The sequence below is a fragment of the Cryptomeria japonica genome, unplaced genomic scaffold, assembly GCF_030272615.1.
Source record: "Cryptomeria japonica unplaced genomic scaffold, Sugi_1.0 HiC_scaffold_391, whole genome shotgun sequence".
Lineage (NCBI taxonomy): Eukaryota > Viridiplantae > Streptophyta > Pinopsida > Cupressales > Cupressaceae > Cryptomeria > Cryptomeria japonica.
The window spans coordinates 112501-127356 of NW_026729212.1; the positions used below are offsets into that span (position 1 = coordinate 112501).

Here is a 14856-nt window from a genome sequence, read left to right on the forward strand (position 1 = left end):
TCCATTTCCCAGGCATATGCCCCCTACGCACTTTTGGTGGTGCACCCCGCACGAACAATCCCGCCTCGACCAGCCTGAACAATTCCCCTCTCGAAGGAAGGCCTCGGCCTTAATCGTCCACGACAAACAGCTCGACGAGGCATGAAGCACCCACGGGAGCCGGAGCACGACGATGCAGAGTCTCGGTTCACAGGAGCCTGGGAAGAACATCCCGTACGGAACCCTTTACCCGAAAACATCCGAACCGCACATGCTCGCGACAGTCCTGCCGTTAGAGAATGCACCGTGCACGCGACCGAGTAAGGCCACTCAGAGACATCCATTTCCCAGGTATATGCCCCCTACGCACTTTTGGTGGCGCAACTCGCACGAACAGTCCCACCTCGACCCCGTATACAAGCTTTTTTGCCTCGAAGAGTTCGTCGGAGATGAAGAAGCAACCTTCAGTGCAACCGTAGCACTCTTTTGTGCAACCGCCCAAACAACGCCCCCTCTACCCTCTGTCGAAACACTCGGCATTGCTGCTCCCTAAGGTGAGCTTCTCCTCATAGGCAATTCCGCTCTTATCCGGTCACGTTTGTGTGCCCGAATTTCGCAAGGCAACCTCCATGGGACATGGAAAAGACTCGAGAAGAGAGCTCGCTCACGGGAGAGAGAAGCCAAGGAGACCACGAGAGTGCTGAGAGTGGGACAGCGCTGAATAGGCGGGAGAAGCCTGCGCGTATAAACGGAGATATATATCCAATTGCAACGAAGGAACGTGCCAAAGATCGAGAACAATGGCAGAAATGCTAGTAACGTGCACTTCGGGACCAACGCATCACCGGAAGACAACCGCCAAACATCGAAAGAGTCGCGATGCTCCGCAACCTACGTGCAAAGCGGTCGCACACCGGGTAAGGGAGTGAGAGCCCCAAACATAGCTGGGCGAGGCGCTCACTCCGCTCTTTAATATCTCGTTAATACCGCCAAGGAAATGGCACAAGCACACACACACAAGCATCCTCGGAAGAGGACAGTTCGAGTGACAGGTCAAATCCAAGAGTTCCGAAGACTACCTCCAGGAACAATCGGGAACAAGACCGATTACAAGTCGTCGAGTCTGTTACTGGGCGAACACGAGATGCGCACAGGAAATCGATCAGCCCTCACAATGGCCCAAGGCCAGAGATCGGACTGCTACGATTTACCCCAACAATCATCGTGCCACTCTTCGCAGAGAGGTGATAGACGCCAACGAGCCCGCGCATAGCAATCGAGGTGTAAAAAGGGCGTTGAAGGCAGGAAGCCTGGACGAAAGAGGCTACGAGGTCACCTCGAAGCGGTCTAAGAATCGGGCGCACTTGGGGCGACTACCAGTGCCAACCCCTTATCCCGCGGTGCGTCCGACACACAGAAATTTCCAAGGCGGCCAAGGAGCCTCCCCGCATAGCAATCGGGGTGTGAGGTTACGGATGCAGCATTGATAGCAATCGAGGTGGGAGGCGAAGGATGCAGAAGTGAGAGCCGAGGGATGTAGCAGAGATAGCAATCGGGGTGTGTGATGCAGAAGAGATAGCAATCGAGGTGTGCGGTGGGAAGGGCCCAGCAGCCAGAATGCATGAAGCGACGGATGAAGCAGTGATGACAACCGGGCTGTGAGGAGAGGAGGGATGCAGCCAAGAAAGCAATCAGGGCTCGAGGCAAGGGATGCATCAAGGATAGCAATCATGTTGTGAGGCGAGATTCCAAAGGCTAAACGTGAGAGGCTGCAGGGTCGACTCAGAGAGGTCTATGCATGTGAGAGGCTGAAAGCAAGGTCAACTCGGAGCGGTCTATGCATCGGGCGCGCTTGGGGCGACTACCAGTGCCAACCCCTTATCCCGCGACGCGTCCGACAAAGAGAACGTTCCAAGGCGGCAGAGGAGGTTACCAGCCGAAGGATGCAGTAGCAATAACAGGTATAGTTCCGCGGCGGCCGAGAAGACTCACCGCATAGGAATCGGGATGCGAGGCGAGGGATGCGGCGGGAAGGCCCCGACGGCTAAACGGAAGAGGCTGCAGGGCCGCCTCGGAATGGTCCAAGCATCGGACGCGATTGGGACGACTACCAGTGCCAACCCCTTATCCCGCGATGCGTCCGATACACAGATAGTTCCAAGGCGGCCGAGGAGCCTCACCGCATATCAATCGGGGTGCGAGGCGAGGGATGGGGCGGGAAGGCCCCAACGGCTAGACGGAAGAGGCTTCAGGGCCACCTCGGAATGCTCCAAGCATCGGACGCGCTTGGGGCGACTACCAGTGCCAACCCCTTATCCCGCGATGCGTCCGATACACAGATGGTTCCAAGGCGGCCGAGGAGCCTCACCGCATAGCAATCGGGGGTGCGAGGCGAGGGATGGGGCGGGAAGGCCCCAACGGCTAGACGGAAGAGGCTTCAGGGCCGCCTCGGAATGGTCCAAGCATCGGACGCGCTTGGGGCGACTACCAGTGACAACCCCTCATCCCGCGATGCGTCCGATACGAAGATGGTTCCAAGGCGGCCGAGGAGCCTCACCGCATAGCAATCGGGGTGCGAGGTGGGGGATGCGGCGAGATGGCCCCAACGGCTAGACGGAAGAGGCCACAGGGCCGCGTCGGAATAGTCCAAGCATCGGACGCGCTTGGGGCGACTACCAGTGACAACCCCTTATCCCGCGATGCGTCCGATACGAAGATAGTTCCAAGGCGGCCGAGGAGCCTCACCGCATAGCAATCCGGGTGCGAGGTGGGGGATGCGGCGAGATGGCCCCAACGGCTAGACGGAAGAGGCTGCAGGGCCGCCTCGGAATAGTCCAAGCATCGGACGCGCTTGGGGCGACTACCAGTGACAACCCCTTATCCCGCGATGCTTCCGATACGAAGACAGTTCCAAGGCGGCCGAGGAGCCTCACCGCATAGCAATGGGGGTGCGAGGTGAGGGATGCGGCGAGATGGCCCCAACGGCTAGACGGAAGAGGCCACAGGGCCGCCTCGGAATAGTCCAAGCATCGGACGCGCTTGGGGCGACTACCAGTGACAACCCCTTATCCCGCGATGCATCCGATACGAAGATAGTTCCCAGGCGGCCGAGGAGCCTCACCGCATAGCAATCGGGGTGCGAGGCGAGGGATGCGGCGAGATGGCCCCAAAGGGTAGACGGAAGAGGCTGCGGGGCCGCCTCGGAATAGTCCAAGCATCGAACGCGCTTGGGGCGACTACCACTGCCAACCCCTTATCCCGCGATGCGTCCGATACACAGATAGTTCCGAGGCGGCCGAGGAGCTGGGGGATGCGGCGAGATGGCCCCAACGGCTAGACGGAAGAGGCTGTAGGGCCGCCTCGGAATAGTCCAAGCATCGGACGCGCTTGGGGCGACTACCAGTGACAACCCCTTATCCCGCGATGCGTCCGATACACAGATAGTTCCGAGGCGGCCAAGGAGCCTCACCGCATAGCAATCGTGGTGCGAGGTGGGGGATGCAGCGAGATGGCCCCAACGGCTAGACGGAAGAGGCTGCAGGGCCGCCTCGGAATGGTCCAAGCATCGGACGCGCTTGGGGCGACTACCACTGCCAACCCCTTATCCCGCGATGCGTCCGATACACAGATAGTTCCAAGGCGGCCGAGGAGCCTCACCGAATAGCAATCGGGGTGCGAGGCGAGGGATGCGGCGAGAAAGCCCCAACGGCTAGAGGGAAGAGGCTTCAGGTCCGCCTCGGAATGGTCCAAGCATCGGACGCGCTTGGGGCGACTACCAGTGACAACCCCTTATCCCGCGACGCGTCCGATACACAGATAGTTCCAAGGCGGCCGAGGAGCCTCACCGCATAGCAATCGGGGTGCGAGGCGAGGGATGCGGCGAGAAGGACCCAACGGCTAGACGGCAGAGGCTTCAGGGCCGCCTCGGAATGGTCCAAGCATCGGACGCGCTTGGGGCGACTACCAGTGACAACCCCTTATCCCGCGACGCGTCCGATACACAGATAGTTCCAAGGCGGCCGAGGAGCCTCACCGCATAGCAATCGGGGTGCGAGGCGAGGGATGCGGCGAGAAGGACCCAACGGCTAGACGGAAGAGGCTTCAGGTCCGCCTCGGAATGGTCCAAGCATCGGACGCGCTTGGGGCGACTACCAGTGACAACCCCTTATCCCGCGACGCGTCCGATACACAGATAGTTCCAAGGCGGCCGAGGAGCCTCACCGCATAGCAATCGGGGTGCGAGGCGAGGGATGCGGCGAGAAGGACCCAACGGCTAGACGGAAGAGGCTTCAGGGCCGCCTCGGAATGGTCCAAGCATCGGACGCGCTTGGGGCGACTACCAGTGACAACCCCTTATCCCGCGATGCGTCCGATACACAGATAGTTCCAAGGCGGCCGAGGAGCCTCACCGCATAGCAATCGGGGTGCGAGGCGAGGGATGCGGCGAGAAGGACCCAACGGCTAGACGGAAGAGGCTTCAGGGCCGCCTCGGAATGGTCCAAGCATCGGACGCGCTTGGGGCGACTACCAGTGACAACCCCTTATCCCGCGACGCGTCCGATACACAGATAGTTCCAAGGCGGCCGAGGAGCCTCACCGCATAGCAATCGGGGTGCGAGGCGAGGGATGCGGCAAGAAGGACCCAACGGCTAGACGGAAGAGGCTTCAGGGCCGCCTCGGAATGGTCCAAGCATCGGACGCGCTTGGGGCGACTACCAGTGACAACCCCTTATCCCGCGACGCGTCCGATACACAGATAGTTCCAAGGCGGCCGAGGAGCCTCACCGCATAGCAATCGGGGTGCGAGGCGAGGGATGCGGCGAGAAGGACCCAACGGCTAGACGGAAGAGGCTTCAGGTCCGCCTCGGAATGGTCCAAGCATCGGACGCGCTTGGGGCGACTACCAGTGACAACCCCTTATCCCGCGACGCGTCCGATACACAGATAGTTCCAAGGCGGCCGAGGAGCCTCACCGCATAGCAATCGGGGTGCGAGGCGAGGGATGCGGCGAGAAGGACCCAACGGCTAGACGGAAGAGGCTTCAGGGCCGCCTCGGAATGGTCCAAGCATCGGACGCGCTTGGGGCGACTACCAGTGACAACCCCTTATCCCGCGACGCGTCCGATACACAGATAGTTCCAAGGCGGCCGAGGAGCCTCACCGCATAGCAATCGGGGTGCGAGGCGAGGGATGCGGCGAGAAGGACCCAACGGCTAGACGGAAGAGGCTTCAGGGCCGCCTCGGAATGGTCCAAGCATCGGACGCGCTTGGGGCGACTACCAGTGACAACCCCTTATCCCGCGATGCGTCCGATACACAGATAGTTCCAAGGCGGCCGAGGAGCCTCACCGCATAGCAATCGGGGTGCGAGGCGAGGGATGCGGCGAGAAGGACCCAACGGCTAGACGGAAGAGGCTTCAGGGCCGCCTCGGAATGGTCCAAGCATCGGACGCGCTTGGGGCGACTACCAGTGACAACCCCTTATCCCGCGACGCGTCCGATACACAGATAGTTCCAAGGCGGCCGAGGAGCCTCACCGCATAGCAATCGGGGTGCGAGGCGAGGGATGCGGCGAGAAGGACCCAACGGCTAGACGGAAGAGGCTTCAGGGCCGCCTCGGAATGGTCCAAGCATCGGACGCGCTTGGGGCGACTACCAGTGACAACCCCTTATCCCGCGACGCGTCCGATACACAGATAGTTCCAAGGCGGCCGAGGAGCCTCACCGCATAGCAATCGGGGTGCGAGGCGAGGGATGCGGCGAGAAGGACCCAACGGCTAGACGGAAGAGGCTTCAGGGCCGCCTCGGAATGGTCCAAGCATCGGACGCGCTTGGGGCGACTACCAGTGACAACCCCTTATCCCGCGACGCGTCCGATACACAGATAGTTCCAAGGCGGCCGAGGAGCCTCACCGCATAGCAATCGGGGTGCGAGGCGAGGGATGCGGCGAGAAGGACCCAACGGCTAGACGGAAGAGGCTTCAGGGCCGCCTGGGAATGGTCCATGCATCGCACGCGCTTGGGGCGACTACCAGTGACAACCCCTTATCCCGCGACGCGTCCGATACACAGATAGTTCCAAGGCGGCCGAGGAGCCTCACCGCATAGCAAGCGGGGTGCGAGGCGAGGGATGCGGCGAGAAGGACCCAACGGCTAGACGGAAGAGGCTTCAGGGCCGCCTCGGAATGGTCCAAGCATCGGACGCGCTTGGGGCGACTACCAGTGACAACCCCTTATCCCGCGACGCGTCCGATACACAGATAGTTCCAAGGCGGCCGAGGAGCCTCACCGCATAGCAATCGGGGTGCGAGTCGAGGGATGCGGCGAGAAGGACCCAACGGCTAGACGGAAGAGGCTTCAGGGCCGCCTCGGAATGGTCCAAGCATCGGACGCGCTTGGGGCGACTACCAGTGACAACCCCTTATCCCGCAATGCGTCTGATACACAGATAGTTCCAAGGCGGCCGAGGAGCCTCACCGCATAGCAATCGGGGTGCAAGGCAAGGGATGCGGCGAGAAGGACCCAACGGCTAGACGGAAGAGGCTTCAGGGCCGCCTCGGAATGGTCCAAGCATCGGACGCGCTTGGGGCGACTACCGTTGCCAACCCCTTATCCCGCGATGCGTCTGATACACAGATAGTTCCGAGGCGGCCGAGGAGCCTCACCGCATAGCAATCGGGTTGCGAGGCAGATTATTGGGAAGGGAACCCCCTGGGATGCGGCTCAAGCAGTGCCCAAAGGGACTGGAATGCGGAATCACATCGAGAGACCCAAATGCTATACGAGGGCTCAAATCGAATTATCGATTTGGCCACGACATGGACGCATCGGAACGACTACCTTTGCCGAACCACTCGCAATTGCATCCATACCGAAACCAATAGACATTTCCGTTAGAGCCCTCGCATAGCATTCGGGAATCTCGCATGCCCCTCTAAATCGACCAATGCTGGCGCTCAACGAAAATCCGAGCGCTACCACCGTTCGAGCGCCAGCATTGGTCGAGTTAGAGGGGCACGGGGGAGAATGCTCCAGTCAACACCTCCCCTATATAAGTTATTTGTCCGATTCTCGCACAACCGTAGTCTGCCTCGTCGAATCAAACAACGGTCCCAGATTCCGACTTCCGTTCCGTAGAGACCCAAAAGCTAGATGGAGGCTCGCAAGAAAGAGAGTCGGCGCATAGCAATCGGGTTTCTCGAACGTTTAGGGACCGAGCTCACTTGCGGATAGGGCAAAATCCGCCAAGCAACCCAAAAGCTAGACGGGGGCTCGAATCGAATCGCCTAGGCGGCCACAACAACGACGTGTTGGATCGACTACCAGTGCCAAACCATTCAGCAAGACTAGTCTGTGTCGAGGCCGGATAGAGATTCTCAGAGAGCGCCCGTATAGCATTTAGGAGACCTGCCGCGTCCCTCACACTCGACAAATGGTGGTGCACGTTTATAAATCCGAGCGATCCCAACCCTTTCAAGCACCAACATCGGTCGAGATAGAGGGGCACGGAGGGGGCTGCGTGAGACAACACAGTCCCCTATATAAGTTATTTGTCCGATTCTCACACATCCGAAGAATGGTCATCAAATCGGACAACAGCCCAAACTTCCGACTTCCGTCCCAGAAAGCCCAAGAGCTATCTAAAACGTTCATGGCCGGAACTCGATCGCGGCTATACCAGTCCGCCAAGCAACCCAAAAGCTAGACTGGAGCTCTAGTCGAATCACCTCTGTGGCCATTGCAAGGACGTGTTGGAGCGACTACCATTGCCGAACCATTCCGCAGGTCGAGTCCATACCAAGGCCGCATAGAGATTCACGATGAGCTCCTGCATAGCAATCAGGAGACTTGCCGTGTCCATCACAATCGATAAATCCTGGTGCAAGATTTTTGCATCCGAGCGCTCCAACCAGTCGAGCACCAGCATCAATCGACATAAACGGGCACGGGGGGAGGATGCTCGAGAACACTACCTCCCCTATATAAGTTATTTGTCCGATTCTCAAGCAGCCGAAGTCTGGTCATCGAATCGGGTCAAAGACCACAACTTCCGACTTTACCCACAATGCAAGTCATCGAATCGAACATTGGCCCCCGAGTCGGACTCCATGCGTATGTCAGGTCATCGGACCCAAATTCCGCCTTCCTGCGCATGGCGGGCCATCAATATCAACTCGGTCATCGGACCCAAACTCCGCCTTTCTGCGCATGGCACGCCTTCAAATCGGTCATCGGACCCAAATTCCGCCTTCCTGTGCATGGCGGGCCATCAACATCAACTCGGTCATCGGACCCAAATTCCGCCTTTCTGCGCATGGCACGCCATCAACTCGGTCATCGGACCCAAATTCCGCCTTCCTGCGCATGGCAGGTCATCGGACACAAATTCAGACCTCGCCAATATGCCTACGTATCGAATCGGTCATCGGACCCAACTTCCGACTTCATCCATACTGTAGGGTCTTTGAGGTTGGCGCGGTGCGCTCAACCCGGGGAGTCGACCCATCGAAGCATACACCTCCCCTATATAAGCTATTTGTCCGATTCCCACACCTGTGTAGTTTGCACCTCTGACCAGGACATCGACCCCAACTTCCGAACTCGACTGCAACGACGGCACCAGCGCCTTGGTGCGCACCTTGCGACGCACAGTCCCAACATTCGCCTTCCTGCACATGGCAGGTCATCGGACCCAAATTCCGACCTCGCGAGTATGCCTACATATCGAATCGGTCATCGGACACAACTTCCGACTTCATCCATACCGTAGGGTCTTTGAGGTTGGCGCGGTGCGCTCAACCCGGGGAGTCGACCCAACGAAGCATACACCTCCCCTATATAAGCTATTTGTCCGATTCCCACACCTGTGTAGTTTGCACCTCCGATCAGGACATCGACCCCAACTTCCGAACTCGCCTGCAACGACCGAACCAGCGCCTTGGTGCGCACCTTGCAACGCACAGTGCCAACATTCGCCTTCCTGCACATGGCAGGTCATCGGACCCAAATTCCGACCTCGCGAGTATGCCTACATATCGAATCGGTCATCGGACCCAACTTCCGACTTCATCCATACCGTAGGGTCTTTGAGGTTGGCGCGGTGCGCTCAACCCGGGGAGTCGACCCAACGAAGCATACACCTCCCCTATATAAGCTATTTGTCCGATTCCCACACCTGTGTAGCTTGCACCTCCGATCAGGACATCGACCCCAACTTCCGAACTCGACTAAAAAGACCGCACCAGCACCTTGGTGTGCACCTTGCAACGCACAGTGCCAACATTCGCCTTCCTGCACATGGCAGGTCATCGGACCCAAATTCCGACCTCATGAGCATACCTACTAATCGAATCGGTCATCGGACCCAACTTCCGACTTCATCCATACCGTAGGGTCTTTGAGGTTGGCGCGGTGCGCTCAACCTGGGGAGTCGACCCATCGAAGCATACACCTCCCCTATATAAGCTATTTGTCCGATTCCGACACCTGTGTAGTTTGCACCTCCGCTCAGGACATCGACCCCAACTTCCGAACTCGCCTGCAACGACCGAACCAGCGCCTTGGTGCGCACCAAAAGTGCGCACTTTTGGAGGGCACTTTTGTGCGCTCCAAAGGTGCGCACTTTTGGAGGGCACTTTTGTGCGCTCCAAAGGTGCGCACTTTTGGAGGGCACTTTTTGGAGGGCACTTTTGTGCGCTCCAAAGGTGCGCACTTTTGGAGGGCACTTTTTGGAGGGCACTTTTCTGCGCTCCAAAGGTGCGCACTTTTGGAGGGCACTTTTTGGAGGGCACTTTTCTGCGCTCCAAAGGTGCGCACTTTTGGAGGGCACTTTTTGGAGGGCACTTTTCTGCGCTCCAAAGGTGCGCACTTTTGGAGGGCACTTTTTGGAGGGCACTTTTCTGCGCTCCAAAGGTGCGCACTTTTGGAGGGCACTTTTGTGCACTCCAAAGGTGCACACTTTTGGAGGGCACTTTTTGGAGGGCACTTTTCTGCACTCCAAAGGTGCGCACTTTTGGAGGGCACTTTTTGGAGGGCACTTTTGTGCGCTCCAAAGGTGCGCACTTTTGGAGGGCACTTTTTGGAGGGCACTTTTGTGCGCTCCAAAGGTGCGCACTTTTGGAGGGCACTTTTGTGCACTCCAAAGGTGCGCACTTTTGGAGGGCACTTTTCCTGCGCTCCAAAGGTGCACACCTAGGTGAGCACCTTCGACCACACCTTGTAGCACACCAAACTCTGACTTTCGACTTCATCCGCAATGCAGGGTCTTTGAGGTTGGCGCAATGCGCACAACCAGGGGAGTCGACCCATCAAACCCAACACCTCCCCTATATAAGCTATTTGTCTGATTCTCATACATGCGTAGCCTGCAGGAGCAATTAGGACATCGACCCCAACTTTCGGCTTCTAAACGAAAACAAGGTCTTTGAGGTTGGTGTAATGCGAACAACTAGGGGAGTCAACCCATCAAACCCAACACCTCCCCTATATAAGCTATTTGTCTGATTCTCATACATGTGTAGTCTACAGGAGCAATTAGGACATCGACCCCAACTTTTGACTTCTTAACGAAAACAAGGTCTTTGAGGTTGACGTAATGCGCACAACCAGGGGAGTCGACCCATCAAACCCAACACCTCCCCTATATAAGCTATTTGTCCGATTCTCATACATGTGTAGCCTACAGGAGCCATTAGGACATTGACCCCAACTTTTGACTTCTTAACGAAAACAAGGTCTTTGAGGTTGGCGTAATGCGCACAACCAAGGGAGTTGACCCATCAAACCCAACACCTCCCCTATATAAGCTATTTGTCTGATTCTCATACATGTGTAGCCTGCAACAACGATTAGGACATCCACCCCAACTTCTGAATTCGTCTGCGTTGACCGCACCAAAGGTGCACGCCTTGGTGCTCACCAAAATCCGACTTCCGACTTCTTCTGCTATGCGGGGTCTTTGAGGTTGGCGCAGTGCGCACAACCAGGGGAGTCAACCCACCGAATGCAACACCTCCCCTATATAAGCTATTTGTCTGATTCTCATACATGCGTAGACTGCAGCAATGATTAGGACATCCACCCCAACTTTTGACTTCTTAAACAAGACAGGGTCTTTGAAGTTGGTGCAGTGCACACAACCAGGGGAGTCGACCCATCAAACGCAACACCTCCCCTATATAAAGCTATTTGTCCGATTCTCATACGTGTAGTCTGCAGCAGCGATTAGGACATCGACCCCAACTTCCGAATTCGTTTGCATTGACCGCACCAAAGGTGCACGCCTTGGTGTGCACCTTGGAGTGCACTTTGGTGCTCACCTCGGTGCACACTTTGGTGTGCACCTCGGTGTGCACCAAAGGTGCGCACCTTGGAGCGCACCAAAGGTGTACACTTTGGAGCGCACCACATAGGGTCTTTGAGAGGTTGGCGCAGTGCGCACACCAAGGTGGGTGTTGAGGTGCGTGCCGAGGTGGGTGGGTGCTAGGGTGCGCTCCATGGTGGGTGCCAGGGTGGGTGCGTGCTAGGGTGGATTCCAAAGAGGGTCATAGGGTGGGTGCCAAGGTGGGTTGGTGATATAGTGGGTTCAAAGGTGGGTACTAGGGTGGGTTCCAAGGTGGGTCACAAGTTGGGTGCCAGGATGCGTGGGTGTTAGGTTGGGTGCCAAGGTGGGCTCCTGCGTGGGTGGGTGCTAGGGTGGGTTTCAAGGTGGACGCGAGGGCGGGTGCCAAGGTGGGTAACAAGTTGGGTGTTAGGATGGGTGAGTGCTAGAGTGGGTGCCAAGGTGGGTGGGTGCTAAGGTGGATGCCAAGGTGGTTCACAGGGTGGGTGGGTTCTAGGGTGAGTTCCAAGGTGGGTCACAGGTTTAGTGCTAGGGTGCGTGTCAAGGCGGGTGTCGAGGTGCCTGGGTGCTAGGGTGTGGATGCCAATGTGGGTCATAGGGTGGGTACTAGGGTGGGCTGCAATGTGGGTGCCAAGGTGGGTAACATGCTCGGTTGGTTCTAAATTGGGTGTCAGGGTGGGTGTGCACCCACCTTGCCCGAGGTGGGTGCCAAGGTGCCAGTGTGGGTGGGTGCTAAGGTGGATGCCAAGGTGGGTGAGAAGGTGGGTGATAGGTTGAGTGGTAGGATGGGTGGGTGCCAAGATGGGTCACAGGGTGGGTGCAAGGGTGGGTAGGTGCTAGGGTTGGTGTCAGGGTGGGTGGGTGCTAGGTTGGGTTCCAAGGTGGGTGCGAGGGTGAGTGTCAAGGTGGGTCACAGGTTAGGTGCTAGGATGGGTGAGTGCTAGGGTGCAAAGGTGCCAGGGTGGGTGCTAGGATGGGTCGATGCTAGGGTGAGTGGCAAGGTGGGTCCACAAGTGTCAAGGTGGGTGCCGAGGTGGGTGCCAACTTGGGTTCCAAGGTGGGTGCCAAGTGGGCGACTGCTATGGTGGATGCCAAGGTGGGTCACGGGGTGGGTGCCAAGTTGCTAGGTTGTGTTCCAAGGTGGGTGCCAACGTGGCTGCTAGGGTGCGTGGGTTAAAGGGTGTGTCACAACGTGGGTGCCAGGATGGGTGCGCACCCACACTGGCCAAGACGGGTGCAAGGTTGGGTTCCAAGCCCGGTCACAGGCTGGGTGCTAGGATGGGTGGGTGCCAAGGTGGGCACCAGGGTGGGTGCACCCACCCTGGCCAAGGTGGGTCACGGGGTGGGTCCTAGGGTGGGTAACAGGGTGGGTACTAAGGTGCGTGCCAAGGTGGGTCATGGGGTGGGTGCCAAGGTGGGCACCAGGGTGGGTGTGCACCAACCCTAGCCAGGGTAGGTCACGGGGTGGTTGTCGGGGTGGGCGTCAAGGAGCCAAGGTGGGTGGCAAGTAGCCAAGTTGCGTGCCAAGGTGGGTGTCGGGGTGGGTGCCAAGGATCCAAGGTGGGTGCCAAGGAACCAAGGTGGGTGTCTGGGTGGGTGCCGAGGTGGGAGCCAGGGTGGGTCCCAAGGTGAGTGCAAAGGTGGGTGCCAGGGTCAAGGTGAGTGCCAATGTGGGTTCCAAGGTGCCAGGGTCAGGGTGAGTGCCAATGTGGGTTCAAAGGTGCTAAGTTGGGTGCGAGGTTGGGTGCGAGGGTGGGTGGGTGCCAAGGTGTGCTAGGTGGAAGCCCGGGTGGGTCGGCATCCCATGGGTGTCGAGTTGGGTGCCTGATGGGTGCTTCTTGTCAAGTTTTAGTCGTCGGGACTCATTTCGAGCCTTAGAGGTCGTTTCTTGTCCGGTTGCCCTGTCTTCGACCTGGGAACCCAATTTTGGTCCTCGGGTCCCATTTTTTTTTGTCTCGCATCCCACTTTTGGCCTGTGGCCTTTTCGGGGTCGATTCTCGTTTTGGGCATCAGAGCATGTTTCTTCTCCTAAAACCCAATATTTGTTTATTAAGTCTCGGAACACATTTTTGTTCTCGTGGACCCATCATGGGTCTTGGAACGCATTTGTGGTCCTTGGGTCCCATTTTGCATCCCGAAACTTGTGTTTTGGTGCTTGATCCCTATTTTGGGTGCCCACCTTGCACCAAGTGCGCACCCGGGGCAAACCGAGCGCCTTGGTGCACCGGGGCAAGATCGAGCGTGCACCCGAGGCGCCCCGAACATGCACCAAGGTGCACTCGGCCCACATGTGAGCGCAGGTCGTTGCGCCCGAGGTGGTGTGTGGGCACCGCGTTGCAGACGGGACACTGCACGCACACGACGCCCCGTCCAGGTGCACGCACGTAGGCCGGGCCGGGTGCACACCCGACGCCCTAGCAAGGTGCGCGCACCCGGGCAGGGCTCACACTTGGCGAACGGGGCGCACTTCGCGAGGGAGGGTGTGCACCTCGACGGGGGTGGGTGGCCGGGGTGGATTCGCACGTGGGTCGCGGTTTGCTAAGTACACACTGCGACAAGCTCATAACGGGTGCGATCATACCAGCGTTAGTGCACCGGATCCCATCAGAACTCCGCAGTTAAGCGCGCTTGGGCCGGAGTAGTACTAGGATGGGTGACCTCCCGGGAAGTCCCGGTGTTGCACCCTTTCTTAGTTTTTCGCCGGGCGTCGCAATGCTATTTGAATAAACCTTTTGCCCGTTTGCGTTCTCGTCGGGGCCGGGCCGGGCCGGGGTGCGCTGCCCGCACTACCGCGCGCGCGGGGGCGACACCGAGCGCGCACCCGAGGCGCCCCGAGCACACAGGCCACGGTGCAACCCGGGCGTTGTGCGCGCACCCCGGTGCGCCCGAGGTGCTGCGCGCGCACCCAGGTGAAATCGGTGTGCACCTCGGCCAGTGCGCGCTCGGTCGAGTCGCGCACGTTGGCCAAGGTGCACGGTGATGTTTCTTACTCTAAGGTTCCGCACCAGACGCCCGGGACAGGTGAGCGAAGCTGGGCGGGGCCGGGTGCGCGGCCGGGGCAGGTGCACGCAGCTGGAGAGAGCTTTGGAGCACACCAGAGGTGCGCACCTTGGAGCACACTTCGGAGCGCACCAATGATGCGCTCCATTCAAAAGTTTCCTGAAAAGGCAAAAAAAGTTGAGATTATAGAATTTCCCACTTGAGAGATTGTAAAAAAAAAAAATTTAAAATGAAGGAAACGCGGGTGCCAAGGTGTGCGCGCCCGGGTGCGCAGCCCAGCCAAGGTGTGCGCACCAAGGCGCCCACCCTGGCGAAGGTGCACGCAAGGTGCGCACCCGAGGCAAACCGGACAATTAACCCAACTTTCGACTTCGCGCGCACCTGCGCACCTTGGAGCGCACTTCGGAGCGCTCCTTGTTGCGCACCAATCTTGGGCACCTCGGAGTGCACCATGGCGCCCACCAAGGTGCGCACCCGGGGCAAACCGAGCTCCGACTTCGTGCGCACCTTGGAGCGCACGAAAGGTGCGCACCATG

General features: G+C 58.6%; 1 non-coding gene across 1 annotated transcript; it reads left to right on the forward strand.

The window, feature by feature from the left end:
- The first annotated feature begins 13887 nt into the window (after nt 1-13887).
- LOC131871319 (5S ribosomal RNA) lies at nt 13888-14006 on the forward strand. Its single transcript, XR_009369577.1, has one exon. It is a non-coding gene; the product is annotated as a 5S ribosomal RNA (ribosomal RNA).
- Nucleotides 14007-14856: the final 850 nt, after the last annotated feature.